At 43.8% G+C, this 18,504-nt stretch overlaps 1 long non-coding RNA gene across 7 annotated transcripts in view; it reads right to left on the bottom strand.

Annotated features, from left to right (window-relative positions):
* Nucleotides 1-256: 256 nt before the first annotated feature.
* Nucleotides 257-18,504, bottom strand: part of LOC116573002 — a 106,024-nt gene continuing 87,776 nt past the window's right edge. For 5 of the 7 annotated variants that reach the window (XR_004278565.1, XR_004278567.1, XR_004278569.1 and 2 more), the window contains 3 exons: nt 16,222-16,292; nt 15,444-15,536; nt 13,703-14,983 (listed from right to left, as the gene is read on the bottom strand). This is a non-coding gene — a long non-coding RNA (uncharacterized LOC116573002). Of the gene's footprint in view, nt 1,206-7,528; nt 7,689-9,144; nt 9,279-13,702; nt 14,984-15,443; nt 15,537-16,221; nt 16,293-18,504 lie in introns of those variants that run through there. The other 2 variants (XR_004278566.1, XR_004278564.1) reach the window with 2 other exon arrangements.

Here is an 18,504-nt window from a genome sequence, read left to right as displayed (position 1 = left end):
ATTGGGAGGGAGACAAACCATAAGTGACTCTTAATCTCACAAAACAAACTGAGGGTTTCTGGTGGGAGGGGGGTTGGGAGAAGGGGGTAGGATTATGGACATTGGGAAGGGTATGTGCTTTGGTGAGTGCTGTGAAGTGTGTAAACCTGGTGATTCACAGACCTGTACCCCTGGGGATAAAAATATATGTTTATAAAAAATAAAAAATTAAAATGCATTTCCAAGTTAAAAAAAAAAAAGAGCATTAAATAGCACTGAATCCCACTGTGGTATGCATTTCCTTTTCATTGTTTTCTTCTCTTTGTTTCCCAAACTTTCTGATTATGTCAGAAAAAAAGCTTGGATGTCAAGGCCATCCTAGAACTAGCCAGAGCTTGTTAATCTCACTTTGAAGGAAGAAAAAGGCTTCTGCAGTCAACAACATCCACTGAGAATGAAAGGATATCATTTTGCTTGCACTGTATTTATTTTTATTGCTATTTTCTATTATTGGAAGGGGATGCTAGATTTCCACTTATGACAGTGATACAGTTTCATTTGAAAACACTTGTTGAAGTAAAAAAAAAAAAAAAAAGTGAGCCGATATGGAAAATGAAAATTAAATAGCATGGATGGTATTCAGACATGCCCAAAATGGTACAAGTAGTGAGTCCAAAACTTGAATTTGGGAAACAATATTCTGGACAGATGGGTTTGCAGAGCAGCAAGCTGGACTTAGGGTAGATGGTAAAAAATTATTTTCCCTCATGTTAGCTGCTACTTGGTGGTCAATAAACAAAACAATAAGAATCTCCTCTTTCCCAACTTTGACACATGTTCAAGTGTCTCCAAGCCTTGCAGATAAAATGAGCCTGAAAGGAAACAGTGCAATGAAACACAGAGAGCATTGCATCAGGCAGGGGGAGAAGTAGACTTAGATCAGTAACTAGTCACCGTGTGACCGCGAGTGAATTTTCTACTGATCCAGAGCCTCCAAGCCATCAACTACAAATGGGGAGAAATAAAATCTATGTCCCGGGGTTCTTGAGATTATTAAGTGAAATCATGGGGAAAATATTACCTGCTTCTCCTGGCTGGGTGTTGTGCAGATCAAGCATTCATCCACACTTTTTAAGATGCCTACCACATGCTGGGCAGTCAGAAGACAGCATCAGCTTTTGCCCCTGCAGAGCTGGGTAGAGTGGGAATTTACACTGACAGCAGCACTAAGAGAAACAAAACCATGGAACAGCCATGTACGGAGGATTCACCAGAGGTCGGGTGTGGAGCGAAGGGTCATACAGGCATGATCTCATTTCACCGTAGCTAGAGCTCCTAGGACGTAATTATCATTCCCATTTTATAGATGAGAATCGCAGGCTTGAGGGATAAGAAGCTTCCATAAGGTTATGGAATGGGGGCGGAGCAGAGCCAGGACTCACCCTCACAACAGGTTTCTTCCTAAAACAGATGTTATCCAGGAAAGCAGAGGCTGGATGGATTTTAGAAAGAGGATGGAGTGCACTGAAAGCACTTAGAGAGTCAGCCCTGCCTCTACCCTAGCGCTTCGTAGATTGTGACACATTAATGGGGAAAGCCTGTTGGTCCTCAGTATTCCTATTGCATTATTCTTAGAGTCACATCTTCTCCATGAGGCATGTGAAGTTCTCCAAGCACCCATGTGAGCATGGTGGCGGGGGAGGGGGCAGTTCCACTATAAGAGCAATGCTCCTTGCTGCTTCCCAAGTTCTCATGCACGCAGGAATTACCCCCCAGAGAGCCCGTTAGAGCACAGATTCTAAGTCTGGAGTGAGACCTGAGAGTCTGCATTTCTCATAAGCCCCCATGGTCAATTCTACAGGCTAAAGGCCACAGTTTGAATAGCAAGGCATTAAAGCCCTCTGTCCATGGAGTAGAGGTTTTTTCCCAACCTTTCCCATGCAGAGAGCCCTACTCAGCTCTAAATCAAGGTGTAGCGTGTGAGGCGGGTAGGCGATCTCCCTGCCTCAGTGGAAAAGGAGCAGAACCCAGAAGGACTGGTATCTCCAAGCAACAGCTTCAGGTCTGAGGGGGAGGGGTAGGTGGGGAGCCTGGTGGCTCATAACTTCCCATGAGTAAAGAGCCAGAAGGAAGCTGGTCTCAGGGGCCATTAACATTTACATGTCACCCCAACAGTCCTCCCCACACTCACTCGAGGCACCGCAAAATACATGTTATTGAGCCTAATGAAAAAGCCTATAAAATGTGCAGTTAAATTGCACTTCCTTGGGGAGTGGTAGCTTCTTTGGGGATGGGAGTCTCCCTCCGCATGGTGGTGGCCTTTGTGCTGTGCTGGGCTAGTACACATTGAGCAGGTGAGGGCGTCAAGCTCTCTGTGGGATCATCTCATTTTATCCTCGCTCCTTCCCTGACTGTCAGAGAAGGATGCCGAAACCCAGACAAGGAGCTGATGAGTCAGATTCAACCCCAGATTTCTGGACTGCAATTGTATGCCAAGTTGTAGGTGTGCGCACGTGTGCGAATAGGCTTTGTGTGTGAAGAGAACAACCAAGGAGTTCATCAGGTTCTCAAAGGCACCTGTGATCCCCTCAAAAGGTCCGTGCTCTCTGGTTAGATGGTACGACTGAAAAAAAAAAAAACCAACTAAAACAAATGTCATCCTGAGCAGTGGCTCTCAGTCTTTCTTCATGAGAGGTCTGGCCGTTTAATGTTAAATTTTCTAACCATTCCCTCAAAAGATAGTTGGGATTTTTGGAGTCCCTCTGTGGAGAAGAGCACATACGGACAAAAGGAACTCAGTTCAGGCCTTCTCTCCAGTGAATCTGTGTTTTAATGATGACCAAGCTTCTGCAGGCACTTGGTAAATAGGAGTACGGGGCTACAGCAGATATGGCTGCCTTTCTTCTCTCTTTATTCTCAACTGGTGTGTGGCTGGGCTGAGTTTAATTCACAGAGATCCCTGTCCCTAATCAAAGCTCATGCCCTGTTACCATAGGCTGACCACAAGCAGCTGCCGGACTTCTGCGTCTTAATCTGGGAAGGCAGCTCATGACGGCGGTGAAGGGCACCAGCAATGTTGGGAGCCGGACAGACCAACAAGCAAAATACAGGTGTAACCATTGGCCAATCATCTCAGCTGACCAATCAATAAAATGGGGATAAGAATAGGACCCACCTCCTAAAGGTTCTTGTAAGGCTTAAAGAGATGATGATGTACAAAGGAGCATGGCTCCCATTCATTCAGCACTCTCCAGGGGCTGGCCTGGTTCTATTATCTCCTTTCAGCTCGAGATTTTGACTGTTTATGTACCGTGCTCAACATCCCTTATGGTCTGAATTGGGTCTGTCTAGAGTCCAAACCCCTGGGTGGGGGGGAGTTGTGGGGGAGCTCTCTCAATGATCTCTTATGTGCTCAATCCCACCATAGAGCCAAGCATACACAGGTGTTGGATAGATACGTGTTCACTTAAATCATTCTAAGTTCTAACCCAGTATGCACACTCGGAAACAAAGGAGCACGCATCAGCTGGAGGAGCACACTGGCTTGAGGTGTACACCAGCGCCACTAAGAACCAATGTGCTATTGTTGAAACAAGACCTGTTGACAAGCATCAGAGGAAAGAATCTGAGGATGGCATCAGATAATGCAGACCCTTGTTTGGACTGGATAACTTGGCCATGATTTCACCTCTCTGAGCTCAGCTAGACTGTAAAAGCGTCAATAGCTGCCTTGTCTACCTTTCAGAGTTGGCTGTAAGGAGTGAGTGAGATCACCTGAATGAAACTGTCGGACATTGTCGGTACGGTTTTCTCATCATCGTATTACAGTTATAGTGACAGGTAGAAAAGTCCCAAGGAAACTCCAAAACAATTCTGCTTTGGAGGAAAGTTGCATTTAAAGAGACAGAGGACAAGAAGGAACCAGGACTATGGAAAGAGCCATTGTCCTCAATGGAAATCTAAAAGTAACATTGCTGGTCTTAAGGCCATGATTGCAGGATTGGGGGGGGTGGTGATGGGAAAGAAGGTGGCTAAAATTCATGGCCTTCCCAAATCTATCTTGTAGAAAGAGTTAAAAGTGATTTAAATAAGATATTTACCAACATTTAAACTTTACTCCTCAAACTGACCCAGTTTTCCTGAGAACATCTGTGGCCTAGCAGCAGGGGACAGGAGTCCCATTACATAGACAACCTGTCTAAAAGGATCTGTAAAACTCAGAAGGCCCCATCAGAAACCCATTCAAAAAGCTCTGAATTGGATTTGTGCAGCTCAAGAGGTGGCAGAGATCAGTAAATGATTTCCGACAGAAAACAGCAAAATCGGCGAGTCTGCCTTTTCAAGCTGCCTGAGCCAATCCGCCAGCAATGCTCACCGCAGCTGGAGAGCTGCTTCCAGAAAGGAGTAGGGAGGTGAACTCAAGCTAGGGACAGCCTCTCGGGACATCAACTGGCATCCCCAAAGCTGGCCAGGCCATCAGCTATAGTGACCAGGCTGCAAAGATTGCGAGTGGCCCTTTCCTTGGGAAGCTCCGCCAGCACTCACAGAGCAGTGCCCGGTCTGGAGCTCATGGAATAAGCCACTGGCTTTCCTGGTAATCTGTTTTCCAAGCCATGCTGAAGGATCAGAGCAAGCAGATCTGTATCCCACTCATCCCTCTGTCTTGCAAGCAGAGCTCTCCTTGGAATTAAAAAAGCTATAATTAAAGTACCTTATTTGGGCATGCCGTAATTAGTCACCAATTCAGCGTGCCATCAAATGTAATCCAAATATAAACACCAAGGCTGCAGGTGCCAATCCCCTGGTGAGCTCTGGGAGCTAGTGAGCCCTACCTAACTTTCTCATAAGACCTCCTCACTGACCCCCCCTACCCCCACCCACCCACTACCCTGGTCACTCACTGGTGAGACCCCCTGGCCACTGAGAGTGACCCCCAGGGCAGTTTGTCTTCCCAGACATTTCCAAGCCCTGGGAGGTGGCCTTCCAGGGAGCAGATTTTGTCCCTTCACTGCATAAAGAAACTTAAGGTGAAAGCAGCTTCTTAGTCAACACTTGAAGGGGAATAGTGTGGCTTCGTGATTAAACACAAGCTTTGGAGCCACTTTTAATCCATTCGACAAATGTTTACGAAGCTCCTGCTGTGTGCAGGACAGTGGGGATTCAGTGAAGAATAAGACAGGATAATCTGCTAGAAGCTCCAGGAGCGGAGAAACTGGGCACTCAAGCTGTGTGACCTTGGGTAAATGAGGTGACCTCTCGGAAGCTGTTTATCCATAAAATGGGGGTAATCATGTTCATCTCACAGGGCTGTGGTGAAGATGTCAACATCTAGTAGTTTGCGCAACCCAAAGCAGAGCTGGGACTGGAGAGTCATTCTCTCCAGATGAGTCTAGCCCCTAGTTTCCAATCTGTCCCCACTGGCAATTCTGCTGCACTTCAAAGCAGGCTTGGATTAGAGGAGGACCTGGAACTGCGGGACAGGGTCATATGACTACCCCCTTCCCATTTAAAACTCACGAGTTTTCCTAGAGCCACTGGACTAGAGTTGGCCATGATTGTGCAGGGACTGTCTGCTTTGTAGAGGGAATACCTCCCCCCGACATTATTCATGTGCATGGCGGTTTCCTGCTCAACCCTTAGCTCTAGAAGCCTCCTTGTCTCCTCTGCTTCTCACTGATCAGGGCATTTCCTAATTCTCCACAGAATTTCTCCCAGTCAGGATGCCTGGCTGACTCAGTCAGAAGAGCAGGTGACTCTTGATCTCTGGGTCGGGAATTCGAGCCCCACGTTGGGCATTGAAATTATCTTAATTAATTAATTGGCTAATTAATTGATTGAAAGAAAGAATTTCACCCAACATCCAGTACATAAGGGAATCAAGTCTGGCTACAGGAATTCATTCAGTCAGCCCAAGGAGGCACTTCAACATTTGTTCTTGTGACCCCTGGGCAGACTTTCCTCGAGTGTGTGGGGTCTTTCCCTGGGCCCAGTACTTATCTGCTTAGCCAGTGCGTTCCCCTGAATATTTACTGAGGCACCTATTACCTTAGACACTCTCTGGACCGCTTCACCCACTGCATTTTCTGTCCTCCTCAATACATGGCACCAGCAATTCCCAACTCAGATCCCAGCCTTGGTTTCTCTGCCCACAGCCATCACATCTAATCCACCAGCATGACCTTCAAAATGGGATGCCCGATCCATCCACATCTTTTCTCCTTCACAACCACATCTGTCCAAGTCACCTCTAACTCAGGCGCCCTGTTTCTGTTCCTTATGATTTGTCTCTGTAGAGTGGCCAGGGAGATCTTTTTTTAAAAACACAGGTCAGATCAGGTTACGGCCCCGGTCAAGACCCTCCAACGGCTCCCATCTCACGTAGAATCAAGTCCAAACCCCTTGCTCTAACCTCGTGCCCCAGCACTCTGCTCTTCCACGGCCACCCCTCAGGACTTCTGCAGCCCCAGGATGTTTGTCTTCGCTGCTGATTTGCTTAAGAACTCCTGCGCAGTTCTCCACATGGATGGAAGCACCCTGAGTGTTGACTCCTCAGAGAAGCCTTCTCAGCCATTCTCTACCACACCAGCCTTTTAAATTTTGTATCCCGTCAATGTCTGATAATCTTCTGTGTATTTCTTTAGACTGTCTCTCTCCTCCCTAGAATGTAAGCTCCCTACAGAAGGTTATTTCTTTTTGTATCCCATCTCATGGGATCCATGGCACATAGTAGATACTCAATATATTTGCTGAATGAATGAATCTTCCTCTCAGTTATCTGTAAAATGAGGATAAATCCACCTGAGAGAGGTCAAGTAATTGGTGTGACACAGCCGGTATGCCACAGAGCTTGGCTCCATTCAAGCCTGAATCTTCTCTACTCTAAACTTGGTGCTTTTCCACACTCACTGTCTTCTGTTTCATTTCTCTTTCCCTGCCTCTGCCCCCCAGCAGCTAACAACATTTCAGATTTATGATAAATGCCTAAACATAAGACTCTGCCTTTTTTTTTTTTTGATGGCATATGGCTAACACCTAGATGTTTGTATTTTCAGCCCCATGACTCTTCTGAATCAATAGAAAACATTCATTCAAAGAAGATCCCGCCCACAGCCTCTACCTTTTATCAAGGGATGCCTACCTACCACTCATCAAGCATCTGACATTTCTGTCCTTTATGCCTGTAAAAAAAGGTGTCTACCACACCCCAGATCAGAACATGGGTGGGAAGTTTCTCTCCTTGAGAAAGAATAAACCAAGATTGCCACCCGGGGAATGGTTGGCCAAGGTTTCTGGAATAGAGGCACCATGACATCTCCAAAATTCAAGGTAGCACATGAGCAATCAAGGGGCAAAGAGCTGGGGTGGGAGCGAGGTGCCATTTGCACAGAGATCTCATAAAGGGGGAAAGGGCATGTCTGGGGGAGTGTCTGGTAGCTCTGTGGAACAGGACTGAGTGTGTGAGGGGAGATATTTGACAGGTGTCTACATAAGCATACTCAGCTTTTAAAGTAGAAATGAATAGCCCTAGACTGTGAGTCAGAACACTTACCTTTTGAGGTAAGTTTGGTTTCCTTGCTGTAGGGCTTTGGGCAAGTCTCACAACTTCTTGTCTCAGAATCCTCCTCTCATACGGTTGGGGGGTCAGCTCCCCAGCCCTGTTTACCTCAGACCTTTCATGGAGACCATTCAGATGATCTGTGGAACCGGACCTACGCAAGGGAAAGTAATTATTATTGCGGTTCTTATACTAATGGATCCCATTCTGCAATTCAACTCACAGGATATAATGATGGAGGCAGGGCAGGTAGAGAGTCCATCTCCATCTTTCCATCTGTGCCCTTTCATCCCTGAGCTCACTCCCTCCACTCCTTAGTACTAAAAGTCCCCATGTCCCATGTTCTACCCTTCCCTTTCTACCAACTCCCCTCAAAATCTTCACTCATCCAAAATCCAGCTCTTGAAATCACACTCTATGGTCCCTGAGGGAACGAAATCTGCCCCTGCCTCACTCCGATGTGGAAGCCTTGAAAGAGGCTCTGCTTCTGAAGAGCACTTCCCTCAAGGTGCACCAAATCAAATAAATCTTCCTCAGTGACCACCAAGCCAACCCATTCCACAAGACCAAGGCTGACTTCTCTGGAGGCAAATAGGAAAGGGCCACCGGCATGACAAATCTCATCCCCACAGGATTAGGATTATGATGGACAGACATCCAGCCTCACATTTGGTTTATTTGCTCAGCACCGTATTTCATAGCTCTAAAGTCATTTGGTTAAGAAAGGGCAGAGGACTACAGTATTCATACTGATATGAAACATAACAGTACCACTCCTGCCCTGACATAACTGAACTTCCATGCATTCTCTGAGCGTTCATAGCTCTGGCCCATATGCCATGAGTTTGTGAAGCCATCTGAACAACTGGTCTTCGAGGGGACCGAATACATATTCAGGGGAGATATTAAGCTTCTCTGCAAAGGGATACCCCGTAAAGGACTGTGGAAGCACTGTTTTGTGCGGGTCTCAGCCTACTACTGACAGTGATGTCATGCCTGTGGGCACACACTTGAGCCCAAGACGAAACCTACATTTTCCCAGCCAGAACCAGTGTTGTGGCTGGATGGTTCTTACTATGGTTCTTACTATGGTTCTTACTATGATTGCAAGACATATACCTCAGCAATAACCATCAGGGAACTTTGAAAAGATAGGTTTATTACTCACAAGTGCTAGAGAGTACACATCACACCTGGGGCCATGCAACAGGACTAAAGAGAGACAGAGAGCTCTGACCAAGAGTTCTGCCTTAATTGGGGTCCAGGGAATGTGCCTACTGTTGCATGGGATCACTCCTTAGTAGTGACTTTAAAACAGAAGGGCAGGAATTAAAGCACTGGAAGGGAAAAGCAAGCTCTCTCTCAATTCATTCTGTGGGGCACCCAGGGCCTTCTAAAAGGGGAGCTTCATGGGTGGGGCAGCCTGGCTCTTTATCTCCCTGAGTAGCTGGGAAAGTGTTTATCCAAGATGGATGCTTTTGAAATGGCTGCTTCGGCAATCAAAAGCTTGATGTCAGGCACTTACATTACAATCAAAAATGCTAATTGTTGGGTGCTAACACTACCAGCACACTGTACTCAGTTCAATTCAACACATATTTATTGAGCACCTGCTAGATGTGGCTAGATGCCAGGACGATGTTCTTACAGCTTTAGGGCCAGGTCTTGGTTCTGTGGTTTGTTACCGATCACACGAGATCACCATTGCATGGATGACTTCACTTCTGCAAGCCTGTTTCTTCATCTGTAAAATTGGGAAACAGAGTAAAATTTACTTTGTGGGACTTAGATCGTATGTCAATAAAAATGTCTATAAAAGTGATTGCAAGTAAAGGTACTAGTGAGCTGTGAGATAACCCCTTAGATGTCAGCAGTGGGAGCAGGCTGTGCGCGTACTGAGAGGGGGGAAGAAAGATGGTGTCCTCCTTCCCCAGCTGGAATGAGGAACCAGTTTGTCCCGCAGAACCTCCTTGATTTGGGTAAAACAAAATGCTTGGGGTGCTATGTGACAGGCAGGAGTGGATACAGTCACAAAACCTGCGGCCACACTGGCTGATTACTTCACCATGACTTACTGCGTGAGTCACTTACTCTGCCTGAGCCTGAGTTTTCTTAACTGTCCAACAGTGTTGGGAAGATTCAATAAGTTAATATATGTAAACTACCTAGAACAGTGCCTGCCACGGGCAAGGTCTGCATGTGTGTTGCTACTATCACTTGGGACATTTAAAAGGCAGGCTGCTCCCAACTTGAAAAGGTCTTGGAGGAGAGGCCTTCCTTACTGACTCTATTTGATGTTGTACTGACTCACTACCTGTTCCTTGGGTTGTCAGATAAAATTTGGAAGCTCAGTTAAATCTGAGTTACAGACAAGTAATGAATCATTTCTAGTACAAATATATCCCATGCAATATTTGGGATATTTGACATTTCCTGAAAAAATGTATTTGTTGTCTTTCTGAAATGCAGATTAAACTGAATGTCCTGTTTTTTAATTCACTCAATCTAACCACCCTCCCAACTGTTACTCTGTTAAATAATTCCAGGCAGTGAAAAATACTATGAAAGTGTCATTTTTTAATATTACTTATCATAATGTCTTTCCGCCTAGAATGTACATTCCATGAGAACAGGATCTTGTCAGTGTTATTTCTATCTGTATTCCCAGGCATTGGCAACATACCTGGCCCATGGCAAGAAATTAACACAGAGGTGTTTTTATGACTGAGCAAGAGGGAACTTTCAGGACCAGGGAGAGGCCTTGGAAGCATTCAACTTTCCGCTCTTCTGGTCTTTCTCAAATGCAACCTCAACAAGTCATTCCCATCCTCACCCCTAGGTCTGAGCACTTTGTGTTTGCGGTATGGGGATCCTGACCCTTCTCAGAGCTTAGACTTCAATCCCGGCTTCAGCGTGGGGTTAGGAGACACGTTATATTTTTCCTTTGAACTGTGAACAATCCATTCTCTGCATTCCAATTCTGTCACCGTCCTGGGCTCCACAGACTACAAGAAATGGACTTGCCTTATGCTAATGGCATTTCATTTATCATGATGGTGCCGAATGAGGGGAAACCATTAAGCTGAGCGTGATGTTTTATTAGCGTGTTTTTCTGAGGTCTGTGACTACAGAACACAATGAATAAAAATGACCTAAATTTCGCTTCGTGAGATGAATTCAGGCCATACTTGCTCAGTTGCCCAAGCTTGATGCTGCCTTTGGTAAATAGCTTCAGAGTTCCGGTCTTTCCTTCTAGAACATTAGTGCATGTGTGGCTTTGATGTCATTTAATTTTAATTTTTTGCACTTAGTAATAACTCTGGAATTCCATAAAATGACATCACTTGACTCTTTGTGACTTCTAGGTTGAGACCATAGAGACTTCGGGGACTTCAGCACCAGAATGTCTACCCTGTGCCTGAAACTGACAATGTCTGCCACAGTGTTAAAGATGGTGCTGCTAAGCATGGCTGAAATTGTTCACAGCCCTTTCTGATTCAAAGTGTCATATTTGCTATGTCTGATGTACTGCATTTAAACAGAAATGGCTCTCTCTTTGCTTTGGAATTGAGTTCTTAATTGAACGGGTAGTTAGCCAAGCAGCACTGTGATAAGTTGTAGGAAACCCTTGTTTGTAAGGACTGATGGGGAGTGGAGGAAGGTCCCACTGCCTTGCTTCCTGCACTGGGCATTAGGAGAACCTAATGATTTACATAAAACTGAGCTATTTTGGTCTCATGCTCCTTTAACATAACTTTTTAAAAAGATTTTATTTATTTATTTGACAGACAGATCACAAGTATGCAGAGAGGCAGGCAGAGAGAGGAGGAAGCAGGCTCCCTGCTGAGCAGAGAGCCCGATGCGGGGCTCGATCCCAGAACCCTGAGATCATGACCGAGCCAAAGGCAGAGGCTTTAATCCACTGAGCCACCCAGGTGCCCCTGTAACATAATTTTTAAAAGAAGAAAAGGAAAGAGAGGGATGATAACATAAATGGGCTTACCCATGAGCCACTGAACAGTTTTCCTGGTCCCTTCAAAAGGGACAGCTGTAAAAGCCATGTCTTAGGCCTTCCTCTTTCGCTGGCAACAGTAAAGGATCTGCAGCTTATAATACAACTATTCTTGGATGATGTAATACGACTTTACAGATTCCAGCAGCTAGTTTCAAAATACACGAAGACTTTTGTCTGCCTTTACTAGTCAATAACTCATCAGGGAAAAAAAAAAAAAAAAAGCTATACACATACAGTGTTAATTAGCAACATTATCAATACTAGCAAGAAGAAATTGGAAACAAGCTGTATGTATAATGTGTAATGTGTAACATTCTGGAAATTGCTAAGTAAATTATGGTGTGTGGACTCTGATGAAAGATAATGCGTTCATTGAAATGATAATTAGAAAGACTTGGATACATGGAAAATGTTTAAGCTAAAGTATCAAATGAGAGAAAAATTACTGAATGATATGAGCATGGTGATTGCAACTATATCAGCATAACTAGGTAGATGAGCACAACTGGAAGAGGAGGCAAAAATGAAAATAATAGTTATATAGCATTGGTTAGATTAAAGATAATTAATTACTTTCATCTGAAATTGTTTCTTCAAGCCAAAAGTCCTTTTTAAAATAATGGGTTTGTTTTGTGTTTTTTTTTTTCCCCAAAAGCAATGGCAGAAACGTGTTATCAGTTTAAATCTTTGAATCTAAAGTCTACTCCTTTGTTCATCCTGGAGTTCATTACTAAGGTAATATACAGCTTGTAGAATCATTTAAATTCTCTAAATACTTATAAGGATGAAGTTGAAACTACTCAGAGTGAGACTTGCCAAAAAAAAAAAAAAAAAAAAGTCATCCTCTTTTAGGATGAGACGCTCTCAGATATCAGCAATGATATACTCCTTGTATTACTAGTGGGAGAGCTCCAGCTCAGAAGGATTGGAGACTTGGTCAGGACCCCACAGAGGGTAGAAGGGCTAGGACTAAACAGGGCAGCCCCTGGTACAGTACAGACCTAGTACGTGAGTCACAGAGGCCTCCCTCTGGTGGGAAGGTCAGACAAGGAACAATAAAGTTCCTTCAGCCCACTGGCAGGGCCAGACAAGACTCAAGTTCAGCCCCTAAAGCCCTCCAAGCCAGCACACACACTAACTGCCCTGCTGAGCTCAACTACCCTGGCTGGGCAGGAGGAAGATGGACAGTGTTCTCTTGCTTTCCCTATGTGTGTATCGAGTGCTCATTTCTCTTCCTTGTTCAAGGCAAGGTTACCTGTCTGTTACATTTTCTTGGCTCTGCCCTTGACCCACGGCTGAGTCCTAAGAACCAGCAGTCCATTCAGTCCCTAGGAAACTTTCCCTTTTGTTTGACAAGGTGCTGTCCTCACAGCTCCTGGCCCCTGGCAGAATGGGCAAGGATTTCTCTTGGGGGCGGCCACTCTTTACCATCAAGAAATTTTAACTCAAGCCCTGGGGCCTCACAGTGTCTCCCAGGGGCAGAGCCCTGAGAACAGAGTGGCCCTGATGTCCTACGTGTCATTGCTGGCACCTGGATCTATGTCAAGGATTAGAACGTCAGAGCTCCGAAGACCTGGTGCCGATTTGCCTTTCAGCCCAGCTCTGGATTAAAAATGTCCTTCCTGGCATGCCGTGGGCTTTGTCCTCCTCGGTGCTCCTTATTCTGGAGTAGAATAGAACTGCTCAACTAGATATGTAGAAAGTGGAAGTTCAGGTTTACTGAAAGCTGCTTATTACCACTAACACAGGAAGAGGCAACACTGTTTCCTACCTATTCTGGAACTTTGGACAACTTACCTCACCTCTAAATCTTGGTTTTCTTATATGTATAAAATGGGAGAATTTGAAGAAAGAATACATATAAAATTGCGGGACAGTACATAGCAGATGGTAAATATTCACTACAAGTTAAGTTATTTTATATATATACATGTATGAATATACATATATATATATGTATATGACAGGTGTTAAAATTCCCGTTTCGTGGATAAGGAGATTAGGAGATAATCTATATCTATATCGATATCTCTCTATAGATAGATATCGATATCGATATCTCTATAGATATCGATATCGATATCTCTATAGAGAGATATCGATAGATATAGATTAGGAGATTATCTCCTAATCTCCTTATCCACGAAACGGGAATTTTAACACCTGTCTTCACCACCACCTTTAATGGCTGTGGCTGACAAGTAACTTCTAGACCTGAGCTAGTGTGGACACTGTGCAATCCCAGTGACACAAGCATCACAGAGTCTTGGGTCATAGGGGCTCTTAGCACCAAGCAGCTCCCTTGCTAGGACCTCTATCCCCACAACAGACATGAGGACTTCAAGGCTAGTGGGCCAGTGTGTTGATGGGACATGCCCAAGATCACCAAGCTAATTAGGGACAGGACCTGTTTCAAAACCAGATTTGCTCAACGGTCAAGAACATATTCTTAACCTTTATTTCATAACACTTTTATGCCATCAGTCAAAAAATTAATTTTGCCTTATATTACATGAAAAACATGTCAGTTATGCTAAATGTCCATCAAATCCAGAGTATATAAGACAAATTTGTTCTTCTTCTTTAATATGTGAAATTTTTGTTGTTTGTTTTGTCTTACTTGAGTTGTCGCTCTTTGACCTCTTTATTCTGAAAGAGGGCATGGGTGCAAAGATGAGGATGGTGTGGGGGGATCTTTCCAGATTACAGCAGACCCTCATTACTAAGACCTTCTGTGCATGATGAATCCCGCAGGCCCTTTAATCAAGATTTTAAGACCTAGGGAGGCTGTGGCTCCATATCTTCTTTGGGAAAGGGCTTGGTATTAAACAATCCTTGTAGCCCATTTGACCCAGTTGTTTTGCGCTGGTAGGTCAGAAGCTTCTCTTTATTGTAAACTTTTCTTCTCTTAGTCCTGTCAGAGTGAATGGCTATCTCTCTATATTGCTTTCAGAGACCGTCAGTCATTCTGGATTCAGATTTAAAGATCCTATTAATGAAAATGTTATTTTAGGAACTGGAACGGGGGAATAACAAATGCTTGCATTAATGGGAGAAAACAAGAGCAATTGCTTCTGTGTATTACGGTTGGGTCTCAGATTCAATGAATTCTGGAATGAGATGGAAAATATAATAAGCATGATTCTGAAAATTGAATAATCAGCATTCCATGTGGTTCCAATTGTAATAGATGGAAAAACATAAGCAAAACAGAAGGATTGTTTGCTCATAAGCTTTTCTGAGACTGTCACCCTGAAGGTGGACTTATCTCTTCGAACAATGGCCCATTGTACTGTGGGAGAGGCAACACAACTTCCACAGCTGAAGTCTCACATTTTAAGTCAAATTTTGAAAAGAAAAAAAAAAAAATCCAGACACTTTCAGATTTATAGAATTAATCTTCTGTCTTTCCTCCAATAACAAGTAAATTGAATCTGCAAAATTATGTTCAGTATATTATTTTCAACTGTGTAATTATTGTTTAAAGATACATGTCTTCAATTTTTTCTGTTCCCTTTTGAAACTCAAGTCCATTTCAAATCTTTTGTTAATAAGCAATTTAGTTCTCAGAGAATGGTTTCTTTGTGTTGGTAATTAAGTGTTATATTTACACAAAGGAAATAGTGAAATACAATCTCTTCCAAAAAGAACATTCTAAAACATTCCACTGAATGCAAAAGCATGACCCTGCAGTGTCAGAATTTCTTCTGGTGATGCCAACAAAAATCCTTGAGCAATTTTACAAGGAACTAAAAGGGAAGTCTGATTTCTCTAAATGATATGGCCCTTTAGGCGTGACGTCGAGGAAATATTGAAACAATTCAGTAGGAATTGTGAAAGTGAATATACAGCAACTATAAGTGTATTATTTGACACTTTAGCATCAGATCTTACCACTATGTCATGAGTTTGTTTCCTTGACTGCAAATATCTTCAGGGAAAGGGTTTTCCTCTGCATATCTGATAGTTACAGACATGAATTTTTTCCTAAAGTGAAAAATGGACATTAGTTAATATTCCAACAAACATGTAGAGGTCCCCCCGACCATGTGACAGGCACTCTTCCAAGAGCTGCGGAAGTCTCCCAAGTCTGAGCAAGATGGAGCCCACCATCACTGGTATCCAGTCTGGTCAGGGGCATACGGGCAATGGGTGGGGGCGGGGGTGGTGGGCAGGAAATGCAAGGCATGTTTAGGAAAGAAGAGTGAACTATATAAAATGATTATTATCATATTTATTATGCACCAAGCACATTGCTAAAAGTTTTATTTCCTGTATGTCATATAACGTGATCAACTCATCTCAGTTTGTGTGGGATTTTCCTGCTTTGGCACTAAAAATGCTGCGCACTAGGGTGTCTCTCAGTCCTGGACAAACAGGGACTTCTGGTCACCCTATATACATTCCTTACAATGACCTTATGAGATCCAGCCTATAATCACCCTCAGTTTGCTGGAATGAAAAGTCCGAAGGCAGGGGAATGTATCCAAGATTGCACAGGTGCTAATACATGGAGGGCTGAGATACGAAACAGAGTGCTCTGAACTAGGGCAAGACCCAAATCCTTAGCCAAAATGAAGCATTTTCACTGCACAGTTCCAGATGATAAAAACAATCAAACAGACAAAGGAAATTGGTACAAAACTGTGGTGGGATCCAAATCCAAGTTTACCTGTGGGTGCTGGAGAGTCACTGATTGTTTCCAAATAGTAGAACATGGCGAAAACTTTCCTGATTAACTTCCTATTGAAGACACCAAAGAAGTAGTTCAAGCCAACAATTTGTCCACTCACTCTTCCTATCTCTAGAAATCTGCAAACCCCTCCCCTTTATGGCTACTTCTCGTGAATTATAAACAAGGCAAAGAAGGCATTTTAAAGATGCAAAAAAACATTCTTCTGTCCCAAATCCACTTCAGGATTCTTTCTCTTTACTTCTTAGAATTTTCCCCATGTTTCTCTCTATAGCAGAAACTAGAAACACTTAGAAGGCCATACGCAGTTTCCTTAAACACACTTCTTTTATAGTTTATCAGGCCTCAAATCTCATTTCCTTAGAGAAATAACAGGTAGAAGAAATGCTGGATCTAGGCTTTGCTCTGAGAGAGGAGAACAGGAGCAGGCAAATAAATTGTCAGGTGGCATGATTTAGAGTCTGTTTGTACGCACGCATCTTTTGTCATTTTACCAATTTCCTGTGAGTCTGCTTACTCCCTTTCATTGCCTTTTATTCTGAACAGTTGTGTGGTTTATTTTGAGGGGGGTAGTAAGTGGGATCTACGTATCCTCTCTGTTGAGATGTATGCCACCTTAGGTCAGCATAATTCCATAGTCTGGTGCAAGAGAGCCAAGCAGAGAAGAGTCCATTCAAAGGGAAAGAGGCAATTTTTCAGGACGTACCTCTCCCTGACTGATTTAAGGAGTTACATTATGCAGAAACCTGAAACAGTGAGCCTTTGTGCTGGGAACATCCATTTAACTACATTCCATAATGTTTCCTGCCAAGTCACCAGGTTGCTACATTCTCGGGCTCTTTCTTGTTGGAAATTGAAATCATTCCCTTTACAGAAACAACCTATCTTTCTCTGTGAGGTCTCGTCCAGTTGGTCAGAACTCCTTTCCTGGGGTTTGATGATAAATTATATCAAGAAATTAAACAGAAACTCCATTAGTAATGTTGACAATATTCCCTGCACACACATGAAATATTTAATGAAAACCAGGAGCTGGGGAGTTGAATTTGCACACAAAGAACCTGTGTTAAGACGGATGTTCTTTGAATGTAGTAGCAAGCTTTTTTCCCCCCAAAGATCTTTGCAAATATCCAAGAGCTGTCCCTTATTTTGCTTTTGGTGATAGGGAGACATCCATTTGGTAATTTCCTGCCTCAGTTGTTCCCATGCAAAATGGGATATCCAGAGGGATTTTAAAAGTCCTGGGACATTCTAAATATGGAAGCCGAAGGGTACAACCAGCCCAAAAGGTTGGTACCATCTGCAGAAGTGTTAGAAGTGTGAATGGCCAAAAGAACCCTTACATTTCAGTAGATGAGTGAGCTTGTTCACATTCAAAAGAAAGTGGTTTCAGCTAAATGCCAAGTACATGCAGCTGAAGGAATTGTCTAAATTGGGGATAGCGGGCACCTGGGTGGCTCAGTGGGTTAAGCCTCCACCTTCGGCCCAAGTCATGATCTCAGGGTCCTGGAATAGAGCCCAGCATCGGGCTCTCTGCTCAGCAGGGAGCCTGCTTCCCCCTCTCTCTCTGCCTGCCTCTCTGCCTACTTGTGATTTCTCTCTGTCAAATAAATAAATAAAATCTTTTAAAAAAAATTTAAAAAATAGAACGGGGACAGCTGAGGTCCTCGGGTTATATCTCATCCTCTCTCTTTAAGTCAGTTGGACCCTGCCATAGAGATCAACAGGGACACTCTTATATACTGATTCTCTACCCTGACTGTACATTAAAATCACCAATGGCCATTTAGAAAGCCCTGTTTCTGATCACAGCAGACCAAGTAATTAACATTTGGTTATGGGAGAATCCAGACATCTGCATATTTTTTATGTGCCTACAGACAGGGTCTTGTCAGGATGAAAAACCAGAAACAAAGAATTTAATTAAAGTAATTTTTAACAAGTTAACTAGTCATTGAGGAATGCAGGAAGCAGCTTCAGTCTGTAAGGGTGGGGCAAACAAAGGAATGAAGTCACTGGTATTAAAACAGAGTGGGGGGGGCTGGCAGAGCAGAGACCCCAACTTCTGGTGGGGGAGGGTATGCTGCCAGTTGTTTCTAGTGTCTGAGCTCGGGGGAGGGATCCTGTGGAGGTGGATGGGGGCAGAATTTGAAGGAGGAGGCGCCGGCTGGAGCTTGCATCTCAGGTACAAATGGTTCTAGGATTGCCAAAAACTGGAAACTAAACTAACTGTTGTTACTGGAACCAACTGCTATGGCCAGG

Source organism: Mustela erminea, chromosome 14 (assembly GCF_009829155.1).
Source record: "Mustela erminea isolate mMusErm1 chromosome 14, mMusErm1.Pri, whole genome shotgun sequence".
Lineage (NCBI taxonomy): Eukaryota > Metazoa > Chordata > Mammalia > Carnivora > Mustelidae > Mustela > Mustela erminea.
This window is presented reverse-complemented; position numbering and strand designations above follow the sequence as displayed.